Consider the following 7,414-nt stretch of genomic DNA (forward strand, 5'->3'; position numbering starts at 1 on the left):
GTCAACAATGTCTCTTTTGACTAAAACATGGGAAGGCTTTAAAATGAAATTATATTAATACTACTTAGAAATCGTGATCAATCCTCCCCCTCCCTTCCCAATTGCAGATTGAGGTTAAGAAAATAAATTTGGAATTTCCATTCCAGAAAGTTTTTAGGTTGTTTAGGCTTTTTAGGTGCTCTAGGTTGTTAAGGTTTTATGGTTCTAATACGTCTAATTTGCCTTTCATACAAAGAAACAAAGATACAATACTAAAATGTATAAAAGAAGACATCATACAACGAAAGATTTGCTGTTTATGAAAGTAAAATTATACTGGAACTTGACATGACTCAGTCTACGGGGAGGGAAAGATAACTCTATGCCATTGTCATGATTGGTATAGGGCTGCAAGTCCTAATTTCCTACTTCTAGTGGCTATTCACATCGCGAGAAATGCTGACACCTCTTGTCAGCAGAACAATCATGCCACACATTCAATGCCACGACCTAACTATTAGAGAGGATTTAGAAATATGTACGGAATACAATTCATTGTAACACACGGCAAAAACCCAATGGTACCATGGTTAAATTTATTATCTGTTGCAATAAAGCAATTCCAAAAGAAGCTAACTCCAATAGGCCTATGTGTGTTTAAGACAGTATAGGACTATGCCACTGCAGTTCATAATTGGTTCTTATCTAAGAACAGCAAAATTTGATCTTGAAACATACCTATCAATAATTATTTCATCATTGTTATATCTTGAATAACATGTAGCCGAGAAAACTATCTATATTTGTTTAAAAAAACGTATAGTAAAAGGAAAAAATACTTGATGGAAATAGTTTGGGTAGCAAAATAGTTTAAGAAAAATTGCAGAACTTATTTATTTCATGATACAATGTTAAAAAATACCCCCACCGCAGCAAACCTGCCGACGAAGCAAATTCCTATTTGTCTGAATTGGTTTTCAATTAAATCTATTAAAATAACATTAGGTTTAACGAGTACCTAGGTTTGCTACTACAACGAAACTAATAAAGTGGTTTTTCGTATTTTTTTATTTTTTTTTTAGAGAGGGGAGGGAAAATGCTTTTACGCACATAGGTAGCCAGCCTGTAGAGTGTGACTCCTGAATTTATCAGACTACTCACTAAAAAAACCCCTCTGCTCTGTTGGACACAGATCTGGAATGGTTTGTCACATTACTTCAAAGTCAGGCCAACATGTGACCTAAGCCCACAGGGCTCGCACCGTTTGCGGTATTATTTTTTTATTTTATGACCTACACCGCATCCCGGTCAAGTTCGAGCTTCTTGGCGCGGAGAACACCCTGGATGTAATGTGACACACAGGTACAATTGTCCTCACCCTCCGTCATCATCGGTATGACCGTGTCCACCGACAGCAGTCCTACTAACTGTTGAGCCTCCAGGCGGGGCCTTTCCCAAAACTGGCAGTGGAAAAAAGTTTGTTCCACTTCATCGGGAATGCCTGGGAAGTATATGCAATCGAGTGAAACGGCTTCGCCCATCATGAACAAGTACGACCGGAAAAAGCCGTGACACGTCAAAAATTGGGTGAGGTAGAAGTTCACCTCCCCGCACCGCCGATTAACCCAAAATTGGACTTTCTGTATCAGTCGCCTGGTCCAGCGTCCCCGTGTCTCCTGTTCCCAGCTCTCCTGCCACAGCTAGTAGGTGCGAGTGCGTTCCTCTGTTCTTTGCTGGTCCTTCCCACGGCGCTGATCAATTGCTTTCCTCTCCGCCAACATTTTGACGGGGATGACTCCAGCAGCTACCAGGACGGCGGGTTCGGACACTGTTCGGTAGGCAGATGCTACCCTTAGTGCTGCCTGACACTGCACTCGGGCGAGCCGCATCCTATATGCCTCCTTATTGAGAGCATCTGCCCACACTTTCGCACCGTACAGGAGTACGGAGACATCAACAGCCTTCTGCGGCTGGACCGCAGACCTCCGACATTATCCATTAACCGGCTAAGGGAAGAAACCACCTTAACGGCCTAGTCCGCCGTACGGGTGTTTTTCGTATAATAGCTTAGTATAAAATAAATAAATTTGCAAAGTTTGTTCAAAACATATCCATAATCAAGTAAACCACAACATTTTACAATATTCTCCATAAGAATAACATGAATTTTAAATTTACAATTTTTTTAATTTTCTCCACTACCGTACCAATAATTGTACAAAAACACTTTGATATAGGTACTAAATTATTTGTTTTTTTTAAAAAGGTCTATAGAGAAATTAGGAAATCTTGTATTTTGAGGTACAAAAATTATAAAACCAATTTTTACCCCATAAAGTACCCCGCAAAACCCCGTTCCCATAGCCCGATCATGCTAGTTTGCGAACTCATTCAAGATTATCCCGCCTTATACCTTTAAACCAAATTTCATCAAAATCTGACAAAAATTACTAGAGTTTTTACGTTCACATATATAAAAATTTGAACCAATGGTGTTTTTGGCCTCTGGGGGACTTTAAAATAAAAATGTATATCGGTCCCGGGCCTAGGTCTTACCGTGCCACCTACGGTAATAGCTACTTCCCTATAGGGAAATTCGCTAACATAGCTTCTTACGTTACACCATAGACAGCTTTTATATAAATTTAGATTACTATGAATTTACACACATGTTCAAAAAACATGCATCTCAGAAAGTATAAAATCATCCAAGATGATGGTCTTGACCTAGTGTAAAAACTTATATTTGGTTGTACGCTAACCTAAATGTGACTCAAATGCACAATTTAAAAAACTCTAAACCACAAACTCACTTAAAGAAAAATTATTTCTCTATTAGCCTATTTAAAAAAACTGTTTCTCTACAAAAAACTCCAAATTTAGGTTATTTTTAAATGCATTTTTTTATTTGATCGCTACCATTGCATTTAACGTTACATTTTGAGTAAGAATTGATAGGTTTAGATGAACCTGAAGTATCAAAAACATTATTTAAATGGTTTAGAACTGGAAATTTGTAATTTTCTTGAAAAAGGTAAGAAAGCTTACATATAAATTATTAAATAAAAATGCTATAAAGTAGCAAATACTATAAAAATTCCCCAAACTGTAACCTTTCAAAAGATATAAGTAATACTGTACATTCTTTTATTTGTTGTCCTTTAGTTCAGTTAGGCTTTTTTGGATTTAAATAATATAAAACATAGCATAAAAATAAAAAATAAACAGTTACCGGTATATAAAATGAAAAATTGTAATTACAGGTGAAACATGAAGCTGCTAATTTATTTTGCACGTATAAGTAAAAGGAAAAAATCATAAGTGTTGTGAATCATCATGGATATCACTCATCACTTATTAACAACCTCTCTTCCTGCATAACTTCCTCAAAGCTATCACTGTTCGATGACGACACCTCTCTTTCAGTTTCTTGTTCCAATTTTCTAAATCTGGAACAAACTAGTTTTTTGGAGGCAAACGCTGTAATTCAATGGTTCAATAGAAGGGACCAGTGCAGCTGGAAGCTCCTCCCCTATTTTTATCCCAGGTCGATAATGAGGATTGGTGAATCTGTAAAGGTATGTTTTGACGCACCCTTAAGCCATTATAGAATCACGTGGTGTAGGACTTGGATAGTCGTAAATTTTCCAGTGTAGCCTATAGGAATGCTCACCACTGTCCAAAAACTGACTAACCTAGCCTATATGATTAAAATAAAAAGGATTCTTGGAAAATGCAGAATAGGCTACTGTGTCACTGACATTGGGTAATCTTTGCATTCTGTTAAATGCCTTTAAATTTAACTTAGGCCTACTACTAAATGAATCTTATTTTGCTCATCATTCCCTAGCCTTTCATAACTTAAAGCTATTCCTAGCCTGATGTTAAAACCCAAGTTGTTGGAGCAATTTCATGACTGATGTAGCCTAACCTACAATTTGATTTCCTTCTTAACTTAAGGACTTAAAACTTTTACTGTTATAAACGATCGGATTATATTTTCGTTTCAACATGAAAAGTAAGTTTACCATACTGTAGGCCTAAGAAGGCAACTAAATAATTAAATTATTAATCGTTGGGGTTCTATTAATTAGGTAACCTACAGCTGTGTCGCCGATAGCTAGATGATCTTAATAGGCTGAGGACAATAACTTATTCAACCTTTGACACTTTTTGGTACATATCTTACAAATTAAACTAGGCTATTGCCACCACATTAACGGTGATCGACTTGAGACTGGCAATAGATCAGCAATTAACAATGAGGCAATAAGACTGATGCCTTTCAGGCTATGTAGACTAGGTAGTAGGGTACGCCTATCTCGAGGTAAAACAAACAAGTAGCCTAGGCCTATGTTCCCCAAAAGGAGTCTATATAAGTTAGTAACTTACCCACTGTCTGTCAATAAGAACTCTGTTCTATTGAGGCTACCCTTTGATGACCTAGCCTGTAGGCTACCAAAAACAATCAAATATTATGTGACCTCAATTCTTCCTAAACAGAGAAAGTCACTCTAAATTGTACCTACCCTTGTACCCTTTTCTTTGAATGTAGTGAAAACAAAAAACGATAGGGTTAAATATTTAAGTTTTGTTGTAAATAGTAACAATTGTAAAAATGTGTACTAACCTCGATTTAGGCATTTTGTCCAAATATCATACGATAAAAGTCAATCGGGCAATTTTTAAGGATGCTGAAGATACACAATTCATGGGCCTAGGTTATGAAAACAACTATTCGTTAATGGAAAATGTATGCCTCTGCCATAAAAAGATATCACTTCAATGCACACAAACCGAGAATTTAAGAAATTGCACTTGTACTTGTAAGTTTAAATAAAATGGTCTATTTCTTCCTGAGTTTCTTAATTTCTGGTTCAAGTTCGAGGTTCTTCGGTTCTTGATCTTCTTGGGTAATAGTGTCCATGTATGTCAGATAGTAGTAGTCTGTCTGTTTGTCTGTCTATATCTCTCACTCTCGTCTCTGCTTCAGTCTCACTCAATGACTCAATCTATTTCTATATTTTATTTATCTCAATGGTCTCACTCAATCGAATCCAATAAGTAAATCTGTCTGTTGGTCTGTAGTGATACTTTTTTTATCTTATTTGCTCGAAAGCAGGCTTATTATAACCAGCCTCGTTGTGCACTAATTTATTTGACGATTCTGTGGTTTTTATTAGAATTTGGTAAGTTTTAGCGAATTTCCCTATAGGGAAGTAGCTATTACCGTAGGTGGCACGGTAAGACCTAGACCCGGGACCAATTTACTTTTTCATTTTGATGTCCCCAGAGGCCAAAAACACCATTCGTTCAAATTTTTATATATGTATATATATATATACTTATATATATATATATATATATATATATACGTCCGTGAACGCGATAACTTGAGTAATTTTTGTCCGATTTTGATTAAATTTGGTTTAAAGGTGTAAAGTGGGATAAACTTACGCGGGATAAAGCGAACCAGCACGATCGGACCATGGGAACGGGGCTTTACGGGGGGTTTTATGGGGTAAAAATTGTTTTTTTTTTTCACTTTTGACCCTCAAAACACAAAATTTCCCGATTTCTCTTTAGACCTTTTTAAAGAGCTTAAAAAAACAAATAATTTAGTATATAAAAATATTTTTGTTCGATTATTAGTAACGGAGAAAATTACAAAAATTGTAAATTTAAAATTCCCATGTTATTCTTATAGAGAATATTGTCAAATGTTGTAGTTTGCTTGTTGATGGATATATTTTGATCAAACTTGGCAAATTTATTTATTTTGTACTAAGCTATCAATATTTACTCAAAAACACACTTTATTAGTTTCCTTGTAGCAGCAAACCTAGGTACTCGTTAAACCTAATGTTATTAAAATATATTTGATTGAAAATCAATTCAGACAAATGGAAATTCGCTTAGTCGGCAGGTTTGCTGCGGCGGGGGTATTGTTAATTAGTATTGATGAGTGAAAATTTAAAAACGTACGTTTTCAGGAAAAGCACTTTGCAAATTTTTTTCCCCTTTTTTCAAAACTTTTATTATTTTTTTTATTTCATTAACATTTGAAGTTTCATAAAATGTCCATGGTAACGCAATATCTTTGGTAGTTTCTTTTTAAAAGAGCATCTTTAGTGGAAAAACACAAAATCCTGTCACGACCATAACGGACGTTTATATGAATATTAAAAATAGTTAATATTATTTTTATAGCTATGTTTTGCTATAAACTAATTTACTTTTATGACCATTATACAATAAAAAGGTCACTGAGCTTTTGGTATATTTGGTCTTTCTAGAAAAAAAGTCCCCTGTTGACAAATCCAGGCATGATGATCCTGATTATGCTGTATGACTCCGTCAACACATGTCTTCAATCAGACCTGTCCAAGCTGTGTATTGTGTTACCTGACAAATGTTATCAGCCAACAATCAAAGACAAAGAGCCTCAAAATATACAACCTTCAAACACATCCCTAAAAACCTCCAAACCCGGCATCATTATTCAGAACCTATACAACTCGGTCTGGTCGAAATGTAAAGCTCAATCTTCCTGGACTTCCAGTCTCTGCGGGGAGCTGATGTGGCATCTACTTAGCCACAGCTGAGATGCCTTTGTTCTTAACTTTATTTTAATATTTATTATGTATCAGCAGTTGCTGGATTGTTAAAAATGTTTAGTTTTGACTATGTTATGATTTATATTTATATTAGCACACTTTTTCATTCGTTTGTAGATCAAACATTATCAAAATATTCGTTCATATAGTGGTGCAATTATTTCACACAAATTAAACATCACTAAGGTCAACAGCCAAAGTGATGCGCTTGTTTCACTATGGGGATTCTTTGTTTGAAACTCATTGTTGGTGATGTTGGTTTTTGGTTTGTGTATTGTTAGTTGTAATGTGTTAGTTAAGTTTTTTCACCTGAGGACGGGATCAGATTCCAGATCCCTAAACGTTGTGTATTAATTGTTTTTTACCATCGTGATGGAAAATGTCCGCAATAAACCTTTGAACAACATTATGGGGATGCATGGGCGGTAGCAGATTCTGCCAATGAGGAGTGGGGGGAGCACTGGGCTGAGCGCCAAAGGGATCATCCCTTGATCCCAATCAATTTTCTGTCCAAGTAAATTTAATTTGGAGTAAATATAATTCCAAATGGTCAGAACTCCTAGAATAGAGTTCCACGATATTGACTAAAAATCCAAGTTCCAACATTTTCAAACTATTGAATAACCAACGAACATCATAATTCTGAGCGATCAGTAAATTGAACATAGTCCTCTTAGTACTGACTGTGTAACTTTGTTTCAGAATATTATAAATTCTGAGCTATCAGAACTCCTGTTGTACCGTGATTTTAGAAAAAGTTATGTATAGCTATACTTGATTTCCATAATACATTTATTTTTTTAAATTACAAGTTATAC

General features: G+C 35.6%; 1 protein-coding gene across 1 annotated transcript in view; it reads right to left on the reverse strand.

The window, feature by feature from the left end:
- Positions 1–4,390, reverse strand: part of LOC128998286 (beta-1,3-galactosyltransferase 1-like) — a 31,965-nt gene extending 27,575 nt beyond the window's left edge. Inside the window, exon 1 of the mRNA XM_054424358.1 lies at positions 4,372–4,390. The gene's annotated coding sequence lies outside the window, so the exon portion shown is untranslated. The remainder of the gene's footprint in view (positions 1–4,371) is intronic.
- Between the last annotated feature and the right edge of the window lie 3,024 nt (positions 4,391–7,414).

The sequence above is a fragment of the Macrosteles quadrilineatus genome, unplaced genomic scaffold (genome assembly GCF_028750875.1).
Source record: "Macrosteles quadrilineatus isolate MER2022 unplaced genomic scaffold, UCM_ALF_1.0 Scaffold_7__1_contigs__length_78375512, whole genome shotgun sequence".
NCBI classification, from domain to species: Eukaryota; Metazoa; Arthropoda; class Insecta; order Hemiptera; family Cicadellidae; genus Macrosteles; species Macrosteles quadrilineatus.